Raw genomic sequence first — 24,561 nt, forward strand, 5'->3', positions numbered from 1 at the left:
CAGTGACTACACCACTTCCCTGGGCAGCCTGTTCCAATGCTTCACCACTCTTTCTGTGTAGAAATTCTTCCTAATGTCTAACCTGAACATCCCCTGGTGCAACTTGAGGCCATTTCCTCTTGTCCTATCTGTAGATATTCTGGAGAAGAGATCGACTCCTGCCTCACTACAACCTCCTTCCAGGTAGTTGTAGAGAGCGATAAGATCTCCCCAGAGCCTCCTCTTCTCCAGACTACGCAACCACAGCTCCCTCAGCCGCTCCTCATAAGGTCTGTGTTCCAGCCCCTTCGCCAGCTTCATTGCCCTTCTTTGGACACGCTCCAGCACCTCCATGTCCTTCTTGTAGTGAGGGGCCCAAAACTGAACACAATATTTGAGGTGCGGCCTCACCAGCGCCGAGTACAGGGGGGACGATCACTTCCCTGGTCCTGCTGGCTACACTGTTCCTGATACAAGCCAGGAGGCCATTGGCCTTCTTGACCACCTGGGCACACTGCTGGCTCATGGTCAGCCAGCTGTCGACCAACACCCTCCAGGTCCTTTTCTGCCATGCAGCTCTCCAGCCACTCTGCCCCAAACCTGTAGCGTTGCATGGGGTTGTTGTGACCAAAGTGCAGGGCCTGGCACTTGGCCTTGTTGAACCTCATGCGGTTGGTCTCAGCCCATCGATCCAGCCTGTCCAGATTCCTCTGTAGAGCCTCCCTACCCTCAAACAGATCAACTCTTCCTCCTAGCTTGGTGTCATCTGCAAATTTGCTGAAAGGGCACTCAATCTCCTCATCCAGATCATCGATAAAGCTATTAAAGAGGATGGGCCCCAACACTGACCCCTGGGGAACACCGCTCGTGACCAGTCGACAGCTGGATTTAACTCCATTCACCACCACTGTCTGGGCCCAGCCATCCAGTCAGTTCTTCACCCAGCGAAGAGTACACCTGTCTAAGCCATGAGCTGCCAGCTTCTCCAGGAGAAGGCAGTGGGAGACTGTGTCAAAGGCCTTACTGAAGTCCAAGTAGACCATGTCCACAGCCTTTCTCTCACCCACTAGGTGGGTCACCTGGTCATAGAAGGAGATCAGGTTGGTCAGGCAGGACCTACCTTTCATCATCCCATGTTGGCTAGGCCTGGTTCCCCTGGTTGTCCCACATCTGCTGTGTGATTGCCCTCAAGATGATCTGCTCCATAACTTTCCCTGATACAGAGGTCAGGGTGACAGGCCTGTAGATCCCCAGATCCTCCATTTGAACCTTCTTGTAGACAGACCTCACATTGGCCAATCTCCAGTCGTCTGGGACCTATCAACAGACCTGTTGACCAGGTCTGCTGATAGATGATGGAGAGCGGCTTGTCAAGCACTTGCGCCAGCTCCCTCAGAACCCTCGGGTGGATCCCATCTGTCTGTCCCAATCCACTTTTGGGGGAGGTTCCCATACAATCCCATGAGCGAGATTAAGACACAAACGGGGTCAAATACCATACAACCCTATAAGGTCTATTGCCAAAATCATAATAGGACAGAGAGAAGAAGGGAAAAAGAAAGATAAGCAAGCAAGCAGGAGAGATACAGCAAGATTAGTTACTGCCACCACCACTCCAGCTGGGTTTTGTTGGCTCCGCCTCGGTGCAGGTGATGATCTCTTGAAGGAGAATTCAGGGAAAGAAGCGGCCGCCAGGGAGGAATACGCAGTCCTTTTATTGTCCCAGTTCTTGAAGAGTCCGCCTTGAAGTTTTCTGGTACGTGTTGTTCGTGTCATACATGCCGTGTGCTCTGGTGCTCCTCTTCACCCAACTTGAGTGCAAGTGCAGCTTGGTAGGCACTGCTGAGAACGTCATTGTTCAGGTCTCAAGCTGATATCACGGTCTTCTCAGGGACAGGATGCTGAGGTAAGTGGTGCGGTAACAATGTCGAGACAAACACAATCCAAAACAGTCTCTTACACTGGCCCTATAGACTTGTGGGTGTCCAAGTGGAGTAACAGGTCACTGTCTGTTTCCTCCTGGATTTAGGGGGAGGTTATTCTGCATTCTATAGGTGTCTTCCATCTGTGGGGGCCAAGTACCTTGAGGATAACTGTTCTGGGTGTTCAAGACTGAGGCAAAGAAGGCATTAAGTACCTCAGCCTTAACCTCATCCTTGGTGGCAATATTCACTGTTGCATCCAATAAAGGATGGAGATTCTCCTTGGCCCTCCTCTTCTTGTTAATGTATTTGTAGAAGCATTTTTTGTTGTCTTTTACAGTAGTGGCCAGACTGAGTTCCATCTGAGCTTTCGCCTTTCTAATTTCCTCCCTACATACCCTAGCGACTTCCTTGTACTCTTCCTGAGTTACCTGCCCCTTCTTCCAAAGGTGGTAAACTAGGTCCGATGGAAAGGACTAGGTCTGATGGAAAGGAGCACTAGGCCAGAATATACATTACCAGGGGGATTTAGGTGACCCCCTCTAGGGTTGGATGATGACCCTAGTCTTTGTCAGGTTTTGTGCCTCTATCTCAGCAATACTGAGAAGGGTCCCATCGAGAAAGAATGTGGGTCAGTATGGTTAAGGGCAATACCTAGAGGAATCTATGTAACGAAAGGGAGAGGAGAAAAAGGGAAACAGGAATCTGAAGGAGGGGGAAAGAACCATCAGGAGCCACTGCTCCTGCCCTCTCTGCACCTCCTGCTTCTAGCAGATAGTGAAGAACAGGAGGAATGGGACATTTTGTCCCTTTCAAAAACAGGAAAAGGAACCCAGTATGAGGTTCCAAAAGCCCCAAAGTCAAAATGCCTCTACGACAGATTCCACTGGGAGGCCAGGAGAGGGGAGTTGGATTTGTGGTTGTGCCCCTGACCACCCAATATATAAGGGGATTAAAGAAAGAACTGCCCCCTTATTTAGATGATACTACAGGAGTGGGGGAAAAGATAGATGGATATCTAGGAAATGCAGATTACATGTGGAAGGATTGGGATTTTCTTTTAGGAATCCGATTTGGACCCCAGGGAAAGAGGATGATTTTGCAAAAAGCTCATCAATTATGGGAGGACGAGCACACACAGGCAGGCCAAAATGCGATAGACTCCAAATGTTCGAGTCAGTTTAGCCCGCCTTCAGGAGAGAGGAAGGACATTGGAGGAGGGAATGCCCACAGAGGCCAATAGATCCTCAGGAAGAGGAAATTCACTGATTGATGGAAATAGATTGTTAGGGGTGTCAGGGGCTCCCATTATACCAGGGACCCACCACGCTGGAGCCCTTGATAACATGTAGGGTCATGTCCGGACCGAGAGGAAGTGTATTTCTGGATAGACACAGGGGCCTCTCGATCCACTTTGAACTTTACGCCAAAAGGAGGGCAATTGTCAAAAGGCTCCTTGGTTATCCAAGGGGTAAGTGGAAAAGATGAGCAGGTGTGTCTTATCCAGCCGCTATTAGTAGATGTGGGTAATAAATTTGAGATGCATGATTTTCTCTTTGTCAAAAATTGTGATTGCAATCTGCTGGGAAGGGATTAGATGGCTAAATTGGAAATGCAAATCAATATTGTAAGGGATGATAAAGAAGCTAACACACATACCAACGTTTTGATTCACACAGACAACACAAAGTTCAGGATAAAGCCCAGGTTATCATCAAAAACCCACAGACAAATCGGTGGGAAGGGCCTTTTTCTTTAATAACCTGGGGTAGAGAATATGCTTGTGTTTCTACAGGCTCAGGGCCAAGATGGGTACCTGCTGGATGGATTAAGCCTTTCTTATCACAGTCATCACCATTATCTGGAACACCATGACATCACCCACACCGCAGTGGAGACGGTCCCAAGCTAAAACCTGCATATGGGTAATTCTGGCCAATCAAATGGGACAGGGCACGTTATATTATCTAGTCCAGGAAATCCGTTTGTAACCTGTCTAGTAGGACAGCCTGTTGATGATTGGCATATTTTGTTTATTGTTAGCATGTCTGCTTTGTTTCTTATTATGTGTTTAAGGATAGATTGATCATTTAATTAAGTCATGGCTGTTCAACTAAAAACAAAGAAAGAAGGGGGAGATGTGGAGGCTCGTTCAAAGACAATAGCACCTTGTTAGCAGATAGTTAACCGCAAGGATGTCAGTCTTCTCAGTAGATGGGGGACAGAGCCGAAAAAGGAGGAGGACTGCAGAACACCTCCCCCTGCCCCGTGTGAGGAATGTCTTGTCAGAAGAAACAAAGCCAGGACAACCGCGCAGGTGGCAAGATGCTGATTGGTTGTACGCTTTGCAACACTTGTGTTAAGAAAGTATAAAAAGAAGTTGGTTTGAAAATAAAGTTGTCTCACTCTGCACCCCAGACTGAGTCCTTTTCTTCACAAGGTGCAGCAACTAGACATGGAATCTCTTCAAACTGCTTTAAAGCAACCAGGCCAGGTAGTCTCTAAAAAGCAGTATCCTATTTTTCGGGAAGGAAGGAACCTATTATCGAGTCACAGATGGCAGCAGGACTTTTGTAGGCATGTATGTCTCCGTATAATACTCCCATCCTGCCAGTCAAGAAACCGGACGGAACCTATAGAATAGTAAACCAGATCCCCTCTTTGCATCAGTACTATTCAGTACTTGATTTGAAAGATGCTTTTTGGGGATGTCCGCTCACAGAGGATAGTGCCTTTGAATGGGAAGAAGAGGAGGGATCAAAAATGATAAAAGAACAATTGACATGGATGGTCCTCCCACAAGGATATGCAAGCCTTGCAGAAAATATTGCAGGAATTTACCTCACCCCCAGGAGTTAGGTTATTGCAGTACCTGGATGACTTGATGCTATCAGGGGAACAAGACAGGGTGGTGGAGGAAACCACTGTGAAGTTACTCAATTTCTTGGCCCAAAAAGGGCTTAGGGTGTCTGAAAAGAAAGAACAAATGGTGGAAAGAAGGGTCAAATATTTGGGGCCTATTTTTACCGGAGGTTTACAATGCCTTGATCCAAAAATAATTCAGGGAACCATTATCCAGGACTAAGAACAGTTCCTAGGACTAGTAGGATACTACAGAGCATGAGTTGAAGAATTTTCCACTTTAGCTAGACAACCGTATGACTTTTTAACCCAAGACAGCCCCAATGTTGTGGTATGGACAGAGTTTTAGAAAATGAAAAGATAAATTGACCAAGGCTCTGGCTTTAGCAATTCTGGACTCAGAGAAAGAATTTGAATTATATGTGGACGTCAAGCAGGGCCATGCCAGGGGAATTTTAGTGCAAGAGCACGGAGATGTGCAAAGAGCAGTGGCTTGCTTTTCTAAAATGTTAGACCCAGTGGCTAAGGGGTGGCCTTATTGACCGCAGAATTGTGCAACTACGGCCCTAATGGTAACTGAGGCCCAAAAATAGGGTAGGAGGATCCCTTGTTGTCAAGGTCCCACACCAGGTCAAGCCATTACTAACTGAAAGGGCTTCTAAATGGATAAGATTTAAAATTAAGAAGTGGGGGGAGGTTTAACCCAGTTTATTGCCTGACTGGCCCCGAGGGAGAAGAATAGAAGGTAATGGATCTCCAGACTCAGGCTAGGGAAGATTTGAGAGGTACCCTTTGGCTAGACGGGGAGAATGTGTTTATTGATGGATCTTCAAGAGTAATAGAAGGGAAACAGGCCACAGGATATGCTATCATTAAGGGAGGGGAGCTGCTAGAATGAGGAAAGCTACCATCTACCTGGTCAGTCCAAACCACAGAATTGTATGCTCTAATAAGAGCCTGTGAATTATACCAAGGCAAGGTTATGGGATGGTACATACGTTTGGAAAACTGTGGGAAGAAAGTGGTTTGTTAACTTGCTGAGGAAAGGCATTGCCCGGAGGAGGTGGTAGGCAATCAGTTGGCTGATGAGGAAGCTCGAAAAGATCTTCTGGTAATAGTATGACAACTAACAGGATGGCATGAGGCGTTTCCAGCAACAACTGGGTCTGTAATTACAAATAATTTCAAGATATGTGTTGGTAGAGGTGATAGATTCAGATAGAGGCACTCATTTTACAGGAAAGGTCTTTCAAGGTGTCATGACTGCCCTGGGGATTCAATGGGACTTGCATACCCCTTGGCATCCCCAGAGCTCTGGTAGAGTGGAAAGGATGAATGGGAACATTAAAAGGCATCTTTTGAAATAGGTGTTAGAAGCTAAGATGCTGTGGACACGACTTCTACCATTAGCTTTAGCAAGAATAAGAACAAAACCTAGGGGAGACATTCAACTGTCCCCCTTTGAAATAATGTTTGGGATTCCCTACCCTGCTAACACCCAAGCTGGTGGGGAGGTAGAGATAAGTGATCAATATGTGGCCAGAATACTTTCTCTTGTGAAGTCTCTCCGACAGGAAGCCCAGCTCGCACAGCCCCTGCCCTTGGATTTTGCAGTACCAGGAGATTGGGTTTTGGTCAAAGAATGGAAAGAAGCGTGACTGGCAGCAAAGTGGAGTGGACCTTATAACCACAGAAACATCAATCAAGACAACTGAGCATGGATGGCCAAGGTGCCAGAAATCTGGACTTCTCAGTTGAAGGAAAAGGATGGAAAGCCCCGACTAACTCTCTGTAGATCTGTACTGCTGATTGGGAGCGGGTCAGGACATAGAGAATTGATTCTTGACCCTAGGGGAAGAAGTGGGCAGGGTCTTTAATAAATATTGGGTCTGTGGGAGTCCAGGAGGGTCTGAAGACTGGCCATGGGTGGCCAGCCCTTTCGAATCCAAGTGGCTAGTTAATAACCTATGTAAAGTCCACTACAGTTCCAAAGATGGGTGTAGAGGTTTGTAAAGACAAATATTAAGGAAAAAAAAAAAAGGAGGGATTGAGTGGAACACACAAGTTTGTGTCTTTACAAATAAGGGAGTTCCCCCACCTCCTTTGGCTGATGAGCAGGACAAAGGAATACATGCAGGGGGGAGATTGAATGGAGCCATGAGTGAATGGGGCCAAAGAGCATATGCCAAGAAGGAAATTGCTCCCCTTTCTCTGGCAAGGGGGACAAAGGAATCAGGTGACCTCAGGTGAGAACAGATGGAGGGAGGCAGGGAGTTTGGAGTAGGCGGGCCAGGAAGGCTGTAATTTCTGAGTACCTTGGCCAATGGGGAAAAGGAGAAGGCGTGCCTCGGGAAATTAGGATAAAAGAGGGCTGCATCCTCCAGCAATTTGAGAGACCCCACAGGGGTATGTCCTGGTGGACTCTCCCTTTATTCGAATAAAGTTTTAGGACGCCTCTGTCTCCTTTTTGGACATTTGGCTCTTGACAGCGAGATTTTCCGCACAGAAGCTAACACAATTATAACTTTGTGCAAAATGTCTGATAAAGCTTATGCTGAAGTGAACTCAGATGTGTAGGCAGTTCCAGGAAAATATGGAAAACTGGACATGGAACCTCTCCAAATTACTTTAAAGTAACCAGGCCAGGTAGTCCTTAAAATAAAAAGCAGTATCCTATTACATGAGAGGGAAGGAAAGGGTTACCACCTATTATCCAGTTCCTGCTGGGAGCAGGCCTTTTGAATGGGAACAAGAGGAGAGAGGAAAAAAGAAAAAAAAAAACACAAAAAACAATAAAACAACAGTTGACATGGACAGTCTTCCCACAAGGATACACTGAGGCACTGGTCCTATTTGGACAAGTCTTGCAGAAAATAGTGAAAGAATTTATCCCACCCCCAGGAGCCAGGTTGTTGCAGTATCTGGATGACTTGCTCCTATCAGGGGAACAGGACGGGGTGATCGAGCAAGCCACTGGGAAGTTGCTCAGTTTTGGGGGGCTTAAAAAGGGCTTGCTTAGGGTGTCTGAAAAGAAAGCACAAATGATGGAAAGAAGGGTCAAATATTTGGGGCACTTTTTGACTGGAGGCTTACGATATATTGACCCAGAAGGAACTCAGGGAATTTTAGAAGTATCATCACCCAGGACTAAGAAAGAGCTATGACAATTCCTAGGGCTAGTAGGCAATATGCGCCCAGAATACTGTGTCTTGTAAAATCTCTCTGACAGAAAGACCAGCTGGCACAGACCCTGCCCTTGGATTTTTCAGTCCATAATATCCAACCAGGAGATTGGGTCTTGGTCAAAAAGTGGAAAGAAGTACTGCTGGCAGCGAGGTGGCATCACCATATCAGATATCGCTAACCACAGAAACATCGGTCAAAACAGCTGAGCATGGATGGACTCATCATATCCAAGTTAAGATTTCCAAGGCTCCAGAAATCTGAACTTCTCAATTGGAGGAAAAGGACAGAAAAGCCCTGCTGACTCTACATAGAAACATAGCTGAACATGATCAAAAGAACTGAGAATGACACCTCTGGCGGTGATTGATATACACACTTCTGTACTGCTGGTTGGGAGTGGGTCAGGAGATAGAGAACCGATACTTGACCCTAGGGGAAGAAGTGGCCAGGGTCTTTAATCTCACTAAGTGTTGAGTCTGTGGGAGTCCAGGAGGATCTGAAGACTGGCCATGGGTGGCCAGTCCGGCTGAATCCAGGTGATTGGTTAGTAACCTAAGTGAAGTCCATAACGGTACAGAATTTTGGACCAAAGAGGGAACTCCATGGCGAATTCGATATCCACAAAAAAGGAATTTATTGCCTAAACCAAACAAAGGAAAGGGGTGTGTAAATGGGGAAGGGCACCCATGAACGGGCACCGTCTCCTGAATATGATTGTCTCTACTTGGGGGAATCATCGAAGGAGCAAGGGCTTAAGGTTTAGGACCAGAAGCCAGAAGCCATTTTATTGAGCATCAGACCAAACATATATTCTCCGAGTATGTGAGCATACGCTGTCCACGTGCTGTCCACGCGCTCCCTCCCTCTGCCTCCAGCCAATTCCTTGACTCTATTGCTATCTGGGTCCAATCCTGCTAACGGACAACAGATAACCAACCAGAGATCGGTGCGCACGGCCTGTGTTTTAGGTTTCTCTATCTGCTACTCTGTTATTCCTAACTTTCACGGTTTCTCACTCCTAACTTTCACCGTTCCCACAGTTTCTCACAGTTTCTCACGGTTTCTCAGTTTCCCACATGTCCCCCTTTTTTGTTTTCTAGCACCAGGCATAGTTAAGGACCCAAAACACAATAGCCAAGGAGTTGGCTTTGGCAACGCTGTAAAACCTCCCAACAGTTCAGCAAGTTCTTCTTTCCTTCAGTGGTAGTGACTAAATTTGCATTCTTCTTTAGAACAGTCATTATTGTTCTTTCCACTAAGGCACGTATCAATTGTATGAGACATGGCAAATACGTACGAGGGATTATGATTACAGTTAGCACTATACATCCCATTACAAATATTCGTTTGAGTCCGGTTGCCCAGGTGCATCAAGGTTACCCACACATTCTCTCGAGGTTGAAGCGGTGGTGCTGGCATTGCAGCGATCGCTTTGGTTGTAGCAAGTCCATAGAGGATTAGTCCTTTGATGATTGTTGAAACTCTTCCTTGTTATCGTCTTCTCTCTCCGCAGCCGTCGGTGTTGATAATGCCGGCTTTATCCATCGCGCTGGTACCCAACGGTTTTGTCCTGCAACATGAATACAAGCATACCCTCACCCCCAGGTTGTTAGAGGTCCTGGGTCTTCCCATTTTTGCATGTGTAAGTCTTTATACATTACTTTTGCCTGTCCCTCACTTTGTGGCCCTTTCCTTGTCTGATGATGACGTTCAATTGGGATCAAACCGTGTTCTTCCCAATTTAGAAAATTTAATACATACATTGCCTTATTTAAACGGCCCTGGGGGGGTGTACCCTTCACTCCCCCTTTTTGTTTTTTCTAGCATTTTTTTCAGAGAGCCATGAGCACATAATTGCCATTTCCCGCTTTTCATTTTGATGACAAACACAGGTGTGTTCCACAGGCTGGTGGATGGCCGAAGGTGGCCTTGATGTAGTTCAGGGATCCTCAAACTATGGCCCACGGGCAAGATACGGCCCCCCAGGGTCCTCAATCCGGCCCGCCGGTATTTACAGAACCCCCCCGCCACCCCCCGCCGGGGGTTGGGGGGGAAACCAAGCAGCCGCAGATGACTTCCTGCCACTTAATCCGCGCGCCGGCCTCCGCAGCCCCCAAGCACCCGCCGGGACTGGGCTGAAACCAGCGCCTCGTCCTCGACCTGCTCCCCCCACCAGGGGGCGCCTCTCCGCTACAAACCGCGCAACCTCCTCCTCCTCCTCCTCCTCCTCCTCTGCGATGTGCGGCAGGCGTGAGGCGCGGGCATCTCCTCTGCCGGGCAAGCTCAGTCGGCAGCCTCTGGACTGCGAGCTCCAGCCAACTCGGGCGAATCGCCAGAGCCCCGGCGCGGCAAAGCTCCTTCAGTCCCTTCTGGCCGCCCTTTCCGGACTGCGCGGCCGGGCTGAGGAGGGGGGCGGCGGCATCAGCGAGGTGGGCGGCTCCCCCGTCTCTCCCTCCCTCCCTCCAGCTCCCAGGCAGGACAAGCAAGCCAGCACCAGTGGGAAGTGCGCGCACCATCATGTCAAAAAAAAAGAAAAATTGACTCCGAGTGCAGGGTATTCCAAGAAAAGTGGACTTCTGATTATTTTTTCACGGAGTACAAAGAAAGAGCTGTTTGTCTGATATGCCAGAATTCAGTGTCAGTGTTCAAGGAATACAATTTGCGTCGACGCTACGAAACTCAACATAAAGATAAATATGATTCTTTGGTTGGACAAGTGAGAAAAGATAAAATATTAAGACTGAAACATGGATTGACAACTCAGCAAAATACTTCTGTGAAGCAAAAGCAGCTCAATATATCATCACTTCGAGCAAGCTATCGAGTTGCCAAGCTCATAGCGTGCACTTGCAGAGCATTCATAGAGGGAGAATTTGTTAAAGAATGCCTTCTTTCTGTTGCCAAAGAGATGTGTCCAGAGAAGGCGGATTTATTTAGCACAGTGAGTTTTTCAGGACTTTACACGAAGGATTGAAGAAATGGGGGAAAATTTGAATCTGCAGTTGCAAAACTCCTCAAAAATCTTTGCTATTTCTCATTGGCACTCGACGAAAGCAATGATGTTCGTGATTCTGCACAACTTCTAATTTTCATTCGTGGGACAAATGATTCTTTCGAAGTCACAGAGGAGCTTGCTGCACTGAAAAGCATCAAAGGAACAACTACAGGAGAGGATATCTATGAGAAAGTTTGCCAAACTATGAATGATTTGGAGCTGGACTGGGGTAAGTTATTCAGTGTGACAACTGATGGTGCTCCTAGCATGGTGGGGTCCATGAAAGGAGTGGTTGCACGCATTAACAAAGAGATGGACAAACGCAACCATTCACATCCAATAGCCATGGACTGCATCATCCACCAACAAGCACTGTGTTGTAAATCACTGAAGCTGGACTCTGTCGTGAAAATTGTAGTTTCTTGTGTTAACTTCATTAGAGCTCATGCACTAAACCACAGACAGTTTCAGGAATTTCTGTCTGAGCTAAATGTTACCTATGAAGATATTCTGTACCACACAGAAGTCCGTTGGCTGAGTCGAGGGAGAGTTTTGAAATGATTTTATGACTTACTTCCACAGGTTTATGATTTTATGCTTTCTAAAAACAAAGAAGTACCAGAGCTCAAAGATGCAGAATGGAAATGGCACCTTGCGTTTCTGACAGCTGTAACAGAGCTACTCAACAATTTCAATGTCCAACTTCAAGGAAAGGGGAAGCTCATCTGTGATATGTATTCACATGTGAAAGCATTTCAAGTCAAATTAGACCTGCTCATTAACCAAGTGAAGGAGGAAAACTTCTGCCATCTCCCCACAACTCAAAACCTGTCTGCAGAAAAACCAGCAGTTGCATTCCCAAACAAAACATGTATGGATGTACTAGAAATGTTGCAAAAGGAGTTTCAAAATAGATTTAAAGAGCTTCGTCTCCATGAACAGGACATACAGCTTTTCCGGAACCCATTTTCTGTTGACATTGAAACTGTTGATCCGATTTACCAAATGGAATTGGCCGAACTACAGACTTGTGACTCGCTGAAAGATGCATTCGAATCAAGCAGCCTTACTAATTTCTATGCATCTCTCCCCTCAGAGGCGTATCATAACCTCAGGAATCATGCACTCAAAATTGCAACCATCTTTGGCAGCACCTATGTCTGTGAGCAGACATTTTCCCGAATGAAACATCTGAAATCTCCAATCAGATCCAGACTAACTGATGAACACTTGCATCACTTGCTACGACTAGCAGTGACAAATATGGAACCTAACATTGACCATTTCATTAGCCAAAAGCAGGCCCATAGTTCACATTGAAATATTATTTGTTTTTGTTGATTACAATTGTTCTTCATTTTAAATATTGCCTTCTTTTTCCTGTTTTTTTGTGCACTACTACAAATAAAATATGTGCAGTGTGCATAGGAATTCGTTCATTTTTTTTCCAAACTATAGTCCGGCCCCCGACAGTGTCTGAGGGACGGTGACCCGGCCCCCTGTTTAAAAAGTTTGAGGACCCCTGATCTAAATAATAGCACACCAGTGTTTTTATTTGCCTACGCTGCCCTTGGATCACATCAGTTGATGGTAAAGTTCTCCACATATTTCCCAATCTTTGAAGCTGAAACATATCTTCTGTTGTTGTTTATTTAGTCTGACTAGTTCTGGACAAGGTGTTAGCTCCCATTCATTTGTGCTTAAAACACAGCAAGTCCAGCTGCTGAATATGGGACTTTTCTTGGTGGTTGCCTGCATTAATATCTGGCTGCCAAGAGTCAAGCTCTGCTGCCAGACCTCCAAGACACTGTCCAGACAAGGTTTTCCCAGAGTTGGATAAGCCTAGGGAAAGCAAAACAAAACAAAACAAAAAACACTGCATGCACTTCATGAAATCAATAACAGTTTCAAACACTGCACTATAAAGTGCATCTGTTTGATAGCTTCAAAAGTAGAAAACTGCTGCCTGGAAGAGGGCTCTAAACCAGCTCCTATTATAGGACCTTACACTAAGTTCTCAGTGGTAAATGACCGCATTACTCTTTGAGGCCTGTGGATGTCAAAGAAAAGATGTATGCGAGAAAAGTCATTGGATGAAAGCAGAGCATGTTTTGAACACTAGAGGTAGTTTAGTAGATTAAAATAAGAGTCATTCAGATGAATGGAATGTAAACAACATACCAATTATTGAAATCCCATAAGAGTTGGCCAAAGTCTACTTGGTGATGGCCAGCAATAGGACAAGGGGTAATGGGTATAAATTGAAACACAGGAAGTTCCACCTCCGTATGAGGAAGAACTTCTTTACTGTGAGGGTGCCAGAGCCCTGGAACAGGCTGCCCAGAGAGGTTGTGGAGTCTCCTTCTCTGGAGATCTTCAAAACTTGCCTCATTTTAAAAAGGGGGCCCGTTCACTGTCTCTCAGATGGCAGGGAACTGCAACAGTGACATGTCATCTGTGCAACAACTGGAGTCAAAGAGAAAGCACAAAGACCCCATTCAAAGACTGTCTTTTTGTTGTGGGAAATAGTCTCACAATGCAAATGTTCAAAGAAACCTGTTAGAAACTGCTAGAAATTGGGACAAACTCAAAAAATATACAGGTCAGTGCAAGTCTTTCAGGAAAACAATACCAGAGGATTTTGGATTCATCAGCTTGCAGGTGACAACACAGAACACACTGATAATGTTGTTGCTGTTCTGCAGCTGCTACAATGAGACATCAATAATCGCCATGTTATTAAATGAGAGTTAAAAGAGGGCTTGATACGACCTCTGTGTTTCCTCCAACTTTGCAGCCAGATTATCAAAGACAACCTAGAGGGATGAATTTGCAAAAAATCTTCATGCTAATGACAATTTATACAGGGGAATTACTTCTCTTTCTCCTGGGTATTATTACAGTTAAGTTCTCATGTAGCTGTAAAAAGCTTATGTAAAATCTCTGTGTTGTGAAGCACGAGTGCTGCATTCTTTGCCAGAGAGACGCAAAAGGATATTCAGCTCATCTGATGAAGTACAGAATGTGCAGATCACTTACTATGGAGCCTAAATTAAGTGTTTAATCTCTTTCTCTCCCCCAGAACTTTGGTTTGACCCACTCATTATTCTCTTGAATTTGAATGCTGTAACAGACGTCCTGGAATACTTATGAACTTAGAAGAATTCTTGCCTAAATAAAAATTAGCTTTGGTTTCAGGCATATCAGAGTTAGATCAAAACTTTTGGGAAGCCCATGACTTCTGAAAAGGTTTCATCTTTGCTTACAAGGTGTACAAGTCTTTTTCCCATATAGGGTAGGAGCATACTGTGTGCTAGAAGGTCGCACCTTTCTTTGCATTTACATCAGCAGAATACAACTATGCTCGTGCTGACAGAGGAATTTAGCAGCTAGTCTGGGAAGGGTATATAAATACTGAGTAGGAAATGATTTTATCCCATTGCAAATAGCTAGCTTTAAAGTCTTGTTCTAGGAATATATGCAAAGGTCTTACGAGAGCTACAGAGAAGTGTGGTCATTTGCAGCACTCTGCTGCTATGAGTCAATCAATCAGCAATTGATTTTAACCTATCAACCAACTTACAAATATCAAATGCTTGCTGTTCATATCAGTGGAAGCAGGAGGTAGCAAGAGTGAAGTGGAGCCTGAGAACCATTTTACAGCATATTTCAGCCATTTACATCATATTTCACAGCATATTCTGATCTACTGCATATTAGCTATATGCAAATTCCATGATATAGGTGCAAGATTTGATATGACTCCACACTGGCTAAAATGTAGTGTATGGAAACAAATGGATTGTTTCATATACATAAACAACTCTCACCTTTTCTAGTTGAAAACAAGTTAAATTTAGAGCGTAGCTAATTATTGGGTGGTTGTTGCAGTGAAACGCAAGTCTCATATTTCAAGCAACAGACTAACATCTGGTAATGATGCTGAACCAAGAGTCTTTGAAAAGAGTAGTCAGATATTCATACACACAGCTGAGGGGGAATTTGTATGTTAACAATAGTAATGCCTCTGTAACCTTCTAGCATCTTTTTCATAAATTCAGAGAGTTTAAAGACAGAAGGGACCATTAGCTTCTTTCACAACCATAGCATTTCATTTGCTTGGCCTCTTTTAGGCTTTGTATTAGGCCACTAAGAGTATGCAGAATATAGGATCTTTAAACAGTTTGTGAGATAGGAACTTTCACTGCATTTTATGTCTCCGAAATGGGCCAGAGCTACATATGCATAGGATAGGCTTCAGGTGTTCATTATAATTAGCAAATGGAAGTATCTGAAAGCCAACTGTGCCTGTACAATCTTTCCATATTATTTTGCTGTGTCAAGAGCATAAGATACAAGGGGTACCATTCTATGGTTCATTCTTATTCATCTGCACGCTCTGTGAAAAACAAGAAAACCAGTTTCCAGTAGACCAATTAAAACTTTTACCTGAAAACAGGGATACATAGAATCATAGAATCCTTAATGTTGGAAGGGACCTTTAGAGATCATCTAGTTCAACCCCCCTGCACACACAACGGTCACCTAGAGCACGTAGCACAGGACTGCATCCAAGCGGGTTTTGAATATCTCTAGAGAAGGAAATTCCACAACCTCTCTGGGCAACCTGTTCCAGTGCTCCGTCATCCTCATTGTCAAGAAATTTTTCCTTAAGTTTCTGTGAAACTTCTGGTGCTTCAGTTTGTGGCCATTTCCTCTAGTTCTGTCAGTGGCCACCACTGAAAAGAGGCTGGCCCCATCCTCCTCGCTCCCTCCCTTGAATGAGGGAATATTGGACTTGTATTTTCCATGTCCCATCCCACTCCCTGCTTGGGTTTGAAATTGCTGAGTAGAAGTTCACCTTTCATGACTGGACTCTTCTCCATCAGTGAGTCTAGAAATTCCCCAAGAAAGGGAAGACATTCATTGGAATAATAGGAGAAAACTACCGCTTTCAATTTGCAGGGAGGACTGCTTCTGGTAACAGCCTGAAGGGGTCTATTCTGCACACTGAATGTGGTAGCAGAGAGGATGGTAAGGTAAGCAGGTAATCACTTGCTGTATGCTGAAGATCTCACTTGCAGAACTGTGGAGCACTTGAAATAGCCACAGTATTGAACAGGAGCGGTATCTGGAAAATGCAATGTGCTTGCTAATGCTAAAAAGTCAGGAAAAAAAAATCTAGCAGTCTCAAATTAGGCACCCAAAATACATGGGCCCCTTCAACATTAATGTCTCTGTGCTTCAATTCCCATCTTTCATAATATTCCCTTGCTTCACAGTCTTGTTACAAATGCAGTCATGTCTGTGAAGCACTGAAGTATTATAATAAGTAAAACTGAGACCAATGAGCAACTTAGCAATTTTATCTTCAAAGTTGGGTTTTAGTTATGCAAAAGGTACTTACAAAACAGAGGGAATGGGACAAACTGATGACTAGCAGCTTAGTCTGCAAAACCTCACCATACCCTGACAAGTGAAAAACAAGTAAACCCCAGGAAGATTTTATGGGCGATGGACGTTCTGGTGTTCTTCACTTTAAAGAATTGACTTTGAAACTTCATACTGTATTTTTAGCTCTACATATGTGCACCACACATGCAAAATCCTGCCATACCTAATAGCCTTGCTTTTAAGGATCCTTACAGTCCTAACTGTAATTGGAGGTTCCTAAAATATTCCTTAGAATATTCCCTAGACTTCTTCACTAGAAAATAATGTTTTGGGGTTTTCTAAATCATTTCATCTTTATATCTGTAAATCATAGAAATAAGTTTTTTAAATCCACAAACACACCCTTCCTCCCTCCAAAAATCAAGAGGAAAATCAAGAGCTTTGTATTCTATAGCACTGTCCTGTCTTTACCTCATTTGGTTCTCAATTATTTAACCAGTCATTTACAGATTCAGCTTACAATTATTTCTCTTTCCCTTTGTTTTTACCTTCCTTACTCCTTGCCCCATCCTTTTCTTTCTGAGAGTGTTCTTTCTTGTATTTAAATTAAATGATTTCTCTGTATAATTCTGGCATTCACAGCTTCAGAAAACAGAACAATTGCATCATACTATGCACAAAAATCTTATGTTCTTTTCCTAATACAGTATGAAATGTTTTCTTAGCTGTTTTTGTAATTGTTATTTAAGTTTGAGATATACCTCACTTAAGGTTTATCATATACCATAGAGCTTTTTCTTCTACCAGTAAAGGAAAACCCATAATTATTTAATGGCTATCATTCTGTATTTTCCTTATTTCAAAAGCACTCCTGTGATCTTACTGGAATTTCCCTTCTTGAAGATATGTTCATGTGAAATGTTGCAGTTTGAAAGCCATAGTGGTAGTAGTGGGGGGGGGGAAGGAGATATCAAATCAGTATTGGTTTCACAAACAGTCTGTAGACCATAGGTCCGATTGCCTTCCTGGAGCGAATCAAGTTCCCAAATAGTGTGATTAACTATAAGCTCGACTCTGGCAGTATCGGATTCACAAACAGTCCGTGGACCGTAGGTACGATCGCCTCCCCCCAAACACAAAAACTGTTTGTAGTCACAAACAGCATGATTTATTCAAATGCAACATTTACACAGCAGGTTTCGGATGGCAGTACAGGAAATTCTCTACTAGAGCGTGGGGTTTTTCACTAGCTCTGATATACAAATGTGCAATCATCACTCACCCCAGAAGATGGGAGAGGGCTCTCGGTCTCGAGTCTCCTCAGGCGGCGTTCCAGTCCGAGGGGAGGAAAGGGGGATCAGCCCGTCAACTGACCCAAGAGTTACAATGGATTCTTCCCTCCTCCCTCCTTAGTCTCCTCAGGCAGTGTCCCGACCTGAGGGGAGGGAAGGGGGCTCAGCCCGTCGACTGACCCAGGAGTTAGGATGGATTCTTCCCCCCACCTTTTCATCCTTAGTTCACCTTTTATACTTTTCTTTACATTCAGGTGGAGCTTGAGTGACTAGAGTCCTACTTAATATTGTTATTGATTGGTGAAAAAGTTTCTCGCTTTCATTTAAAGGTACAGTTATTCGAAAATCTAGAGCGCATGCTCAGTGAGGAGCGGTCGTACCTCGGAGGCGGGTAACTTTTGGGATGGAGGTGTGGTTTTGACATTATAATGAGCAACGTTCAAGCAAAGTTCATCTGAAAGGAGTGATTTGCCACCTTTGCTGGCTCAGCACTGGACTTGTTATCGTATATCTCCCATTAGACAGCCACTGTGCGGCTTAGCAGCAGCCCAGCACAGGGAGTGCAACAGAGTTTGGCCGCGGTGTCTTCACTCCGCTCCATCCTCCGTTACTCCCCTTTGCAGCTGCGAGGAGGGCAGATTGTGTTGCCCAGGGAACCGTGGAGGAGCTGAGTCCGTGCATACCAACCACCTTGGAAGTGGCAACTGTATATCACCCCAAGCAAGCTTCTGTAATGCCAAAACTTCTGTTAGGCCCTAGTTTTCCTCTCAGTTCCTGCTTTCAAACAATTCTTCCACACATATGCCTGAACATATTTATCTTTTATAGGCCTCTGCTGACTAACCTGTCTAGATTACAATCTCACATACTTTGGAGACTTCTTTACCATCTGCAACTACATGAAACACTTCATTCCACAACCCCTCCAGTGCTTACCACTTGAGTAGGTTTGTCAACAAACCCAAGAGGATCTGCCACAAGGATGCCAGGGAATCTAAAGAAAGGAAGAATAGTCTTGCAGTTCAGGCCTGTGACAACATGGATCTACCACAGACTGAATGTGTTGTTACACTACCTTGTGCCTCACTTTTCCCCCGGGTAGAAGATAACTAGGGACAGATGCAGATCTGACATAAAAGAGAAGGCTGAGTCCACCCCCTCCTTCCCACATTGAAAGATGTGATGATGGGAGGTCCACAGCACCAAGCTGTGGACACAGATAAGAACTGCATAGTGCTGCCAGTTCTTTCTGGCTCTCTACATGCTGTGAAGAAAACATGCAACATTGCTCTTGCGAATCATCAGTTTTCAGCCTGCACAGGGCAAGTAGGAATTGCTAATGTGATGAAGGAAGCAAAAACAAACAAACACCTTTTGCCTTCCACCTTGTGCTTCAACAGCCTGCTGACAGCATTCATTTCTCCACTGTTTACTCAGTCTGTTAAACCTCTGGGACGGTCTTGTTCAAGCAATAACACACTGGGACTCTGATATAGGCTGCCAGCAACTGCTTCAGTTCTCATAGCAAAGAGCAATAGTGCCTCCTAAAAGGCAAAGATTTAGCCTAAGTGCTGTCAGGCCAAAGGTATCTGAGGATGGCAAAGACCTCAATAAAATCCACCGCTGGCAACACAACCATTTCCTCTCCTGTGCCACAGTGAAATGTTCACAGCATGAGGCAGAACCTCCCTCCTTGGGCAAAGGCCTTCATTCGCACACTCCACTGGTCCCTTGAGAAATATGGGTCTGTCCCATGCTACCCAGCACAAGATCATTGCTACATACCCATCAAAGGGTGCCTTGATGAAACCTACACTATTGTGCTTCGCCCTGCACAGCCTTTCACAGATTCTGACCTTTCGAGCTCTAAGATTGCTGTCTGACATTCACCTTGAAAGAGATTTTTCCAACTTGGTTTAGTTCACTGACAAGATAAACACCTACCTTCTGAAACACTAGTAGGGTACTAAATATTGGAACAAAAATAAGATCCAACAGATCTCATTTTTTGCCCTAAAAAGCATTTCTTATATACTCAGAAATATATGGATACATTTCCAGGCAAGTTTTGAAGATCTCCAGAGAAGGAGACTCCACAACCTCTCTGGGCAGCCTGTTCCAGGGCTCTGGCACCCTCACAGTAAAGAAGTTCTTCCTCATACGGAGGTGGAACTTCCTGTGTTTCAATTTATACCCATTACCCCTTGTCCTATTGCTGGCCATCACCAAGTAGACTTTGGCCAACTCTTATGGGATTTCAATAATTGGTATGTTGTTTACATTCCATTCATCTGAACGACTCTTATTTTAATCTACTAAACTACCTCTAGTGTTCAAAACATGCTCTGCTTTCATCCAATGACTTTTCTCGCATACATCTTTTCTTTGACATCCACAGGCCTCAAAGAGTAATGCGGTCATTTACCACTGAGAACTCAGTGTAAATGGTGCAAAGGACTTTGTATGAGAATTTGGTCAATTAGTATGACAACTTAAAGTGAATAGTAAAATAATCCAGAGGGGCAACAACCACTGGGCTTTATTTAGTTTGTTTTATTCACCAGCACAAGATCTTTGCAATAACAACATCCACCATTAACTGGTGCAATTGTTATAGGAATCGGCTGATCAATTAGAAAACGGGAATTAGCAATTAGCACAACTAAATGGAGTACACTGCTTGTCCCAAGAAGAAATAAAAATAATAAAAAAACAAGCTAAAATGAAATGAAACAAAATAAAAAAGTTGCTATAGCGTTACTAAATCCTGAGTATACAGGGGCCTCTCAACCTTGCAAGGAGTGAAAAATATATGCTAGTGCTTCAATACTCTGACAGTACTGAGGACACTCAACCTTGTGAGGGGTCACCTTAGCCCAGCATCTCAGGTTAAGGGGAGTGAAGGGATACGCACATCACCGTCCAGACTGAGGAGTTGTTCAGGTGTCGTTTCTGTTCCCTGCTCAACTCATCAATGCTAGACTCTTATACTTTAGTCTTTTATACCCTTAGGGAAAGACTACAAATCCTGCCAGAACACATCAGTACTTTAGGAAAGAAAACTGCATGCAGATTAATGTTCAACTACACTCTTAGCAAGAGACAGCAAGGATATATGGTACCCAGTGCACCATACGTGTTCTTTCTATTTGAGAAAGCAAGGCTTAGGTTGTATGAAGGGGGAATATATTTCATGTCCACTATATTTTTACTTAACTGACCCTCTGGTAAAGGAGAACAGGATTGAGACTATGAGTCATTAGGTTTTTGGGGTTTTTGTTTGTTTTTTTGTTTGTTTTATATTGAAAGAAATTCAAGAGCAGCAGCATCTGTTGAAAACCTTAGGCTCGATTTTTTAAATCAGCAACCTACTGAAAGACCCTATCCAGCCTTAGTAACTGGGAATCCTGTTTATAGAATCATAGAATCATTATGTTTGGAAAAGATCTTCAAGATCATCGAGTCCAACTGTAAACTGTTCAACACCACACCTGCTAAACCATGTACCTAAGTGCCTCATCTACACGTTTCTTGAAAACTGCCAGGGATGGTGACTACACCACTTCCCTGGGCAGCCTGTTCCAATGCTTCACCACTCTTTCCATGTAGAAATTCTTCCTAATGCCTAACTTGAACCTCCCCTGGTGCAACTTGAGGCCATTTCCTCTTGTCCTATCGGTAGTTATTCTGGAGAAGAGACTGCCTCACCACAACCTCCTTTCAGGTAGTTTTAGAGCATGATAAAGTCTCCCCTAAGCCTCCTCTTCTCCAGACTACATACCCCCGGCTCTCTCAGCCACTCCTCATAAGGACTGTGTTCCAGTCCCTTCAACACCCTTCGTTGCCCTTCTTTGGAGAGGCTCCAGCACCTCCATGTCTTTCTTGTAGTGAGGAGCCCAAAACTGAACACAAGTATTCGAGGTGTGGCCTCACCAGCGCCGAGTACAGGGGGCCAATCACTTCCCTGATCCTGCTGGCTACACTGTTCCTGATACAAGCCAGGAGGCCATTGGCCTTCTTGACCACCTGGGCACACTGCTGGCTCGTGTTCAGCCAGCTGTTGACCAACACCCCCAGATCCTTTTCTGCCACGCAGCTCTCCAGCCACACTGCCCTAAGCCTGTAGTGTTGCATGGGGTTGTTGTGACCAAAGTGCAGGGCCTGGCACTTGGCCTTGTTGAACCTCATGTGGTTGGTCTCAGCTCATCGATCCAGCCTGTCCAGATCCCTCTGTAGAGCCTTCCTACCCTCAAACAGATCAACTCTTCCTCCTAGCTTGGTGTCGTCTGCAAATTTGCTGAGGGTGCCCTCAATCCCCTCATCCAGATCATGGATAAAGCTATCAAAGAGGACGGGCCCCAACACTGATCCCTGGGGAACACAGCTTGTGACCGGTCGCCAGCTGGATTTAACTCCATTCATCACCACTCTCTGGGCCCAGCCATTGTCACAGAACGAGTGGTGGTGGGAGTGAGTGACACAATGCACTTCACTCGTGGGAAAGAAATAGGAATAGGTTTTATTGATAATGACAATGGTTTCACGAGGTTCTATGGCAAGGCCACTTATTAGTTACTGCATGGAGGTTCAAGATACACAGAGAATTACCAAGGACATCCTCCCATTGGGTCACGAGGTTCAGATTGGACCCCCTTGCTTTCCAAACTCCTTCTGAGAGGAGTCTGGTTGTGGCTGGATCCAATTCTAGTCCCAGACCTGATCAACGGTTTATGACTAAGGGATTTGTGCACAGTTACAAAGTAAAGTTTACAAGTTCAGAAAGAGAGCGCGCTATAGTCACTCACCATGGATCTGTTGTGAGAAGGATCTCAACCCCAAGGAGTATCCCTGAGAGGCATCAGTGCTTAAGGGAAGATCCTGTTATGCAGCCCTCTGCGATGCAAGGAGAGCTCAAGGGGCTCTTGGGCTGTCCCCATATTTATAGGATAAGATGATTGACTGATAGTCATTCTTTCAATTCAGAAATGACTGTTTGTTGGAACCAGCACAGGACAACTGCACAGGCCTTCCAGGAGCTGAGCCAGATTACAAGACACGGACTCAATATGAGGTTAGGTCTTGCTCCGTTTATTAGCCGAAGTGCGCATATATTTATACCTACAAGCATCTGAGGGATATCCAGGTTAGCTACGATTGGTTGCTAGGGGGGTTGCTATGTCCCGGCCGCATAGGCTCTTTCCCAGCTCTGCAAAGTTGTTTACCTGAAATGGCTAGCTACTCTTTCCCACATAGCTCCCCATTCCCAGCCAGCCAAGGACAATTCCCTAACACTCCCCTGTACATTATCAGCAAGGAGCAGGTGGTGCAGATTCTCAGCACAGTGCAGATTCTCAGCACAGCATTTCTCTACAATTCCCCCTTTTTTCTTTTGCACTAATCAAGCCTTGCTGGTAAGCGAGAATACCTTACGTCTAATACATGCAAAAGCACAGCTAAAAATACAAAGCATAAACAATAAAACAACTAGTAACATTAGCCTCGATTTTACTAATACATTTACCCATCCCCAAGTCCATGTTGGTCTGCAAAATCTTCCCAGACGAAGAGTCCGACGTCTTGCAGAGCAGCGTCAGTTGTTTATTGATCTGCTGATGGGCAGTTCAAGGACTCTCGATCATTTCAACGCCGGGGTTGTGCTGACCGCCTGGAGCTGTAAGGTGTCCTCGGTCTCCAAGCCATTCCTCTATAAGTCCTCCTTTTTTCTTTTGCAACAACCAGGCTTTATGAGTATGCAAGGATAGCATTCGCCTTAAGCATGCAAAGGCACAGCTGACTAAGCCTAGGATAAAAAGCATAATAATCAAAAGCATCAATCCTGTTTTAAGCAAGGATTTCAGCCACCCACCAATACCCAATAAATCAGTTAATCCGTCCAGCCCAAAGAAGCCCACATCTTTCTGTATCTTCTGGGTGTGTTCCATCAGCTGTTGGATTTGCTGGTGGATTGCCTTAGAGTGGTCTTGCAGATCCATACAGAACATTCCTTCAAAGTCTTCACATCCATGCCCATGGGCTAGCAGCAGGAAGTCGATGGCCGCTCTGTTTTGTAGCACCGCGTGTTGCACCTGTGATAAATCTAGCACAAGATTAGAGAGGACCTGACTGGTGACATTTGCTTGTTTAACCACCCAGCAGGACAGGGTGTCTAAGACTTTGTGGGCTCGCGCCGCTGCCGCCCCCGGTACAAAGAAGGATGTAAAAATTACCTCCCACTTGGACCAAAGGCAGACTTTGTCATTACAGTCCTCCGTCTGGGTTATGCTACGTGCCATTTGCTGAGTTCTTCTTTTGACACTGGTGCTGTTAGGATGGACCCAGGGCAAAGCCATACTTACTTGGCCTACCGTACATGGACCCCCTATGGGCCTTGATGGAATTCCGGACCAAGCCCGGTTGCCGTGTATGAGGAAGTATCCTGCAGGCAACGTCCGAGGGGTTGCAGGGCTGGATCCTGGATGTGAGGAATTGTGGGACATCTTGCCACACCATTTATCCCAACTACTCCCATTGCCGATTGGGTACAACCAGGTGGGCGCCTGAGAGCTACTGCGACAATTATTACTATAACCCGAAGCACAACCCTTCTTCGATGCATTAAGATAAAGGCAAGTAGAAGCATTAAGGGAGTCTAATAGCTCTATCTCCTGTGGTTCAGACCCTACAGGCAGGTTGTGGCTCCAAAGATCGAAACGGTTGATTCCCGTTGCCAAGTTCTCGAGTGCTGTCAATCTTTTCAAAGTTTGGGGATTCCCCAACCATGGCATTGCCTTTACTGCATTCCAGAAATACTTCCACGTGGTCTCGTTTACAGGTACCCCAACTAGACATGTTACAAAGGGGGTACTAGGGGTGGCCAGACTAGCGCAGAAACGCATGGTATTTAGCTCTCGAGCTAAGGTCACCCAGATGT

This window comes from Tinamus guttatus, unplaced genomic scaffold, assembly GCF_059628265.1.
Source record: "Tinamus guttatus ecotype Peru unplaced genomic scaffold, ASM5962826v1 Tinamus_guttatus_pri_ptg000355l, whole genome shotgun sequence".
NCBI classification, from domain to species: Eukaryota; Metazoa; Chordata; class Aves; order Tinamiformes; family Tinamidae; genus Tinamus; species Tinamus guttatus.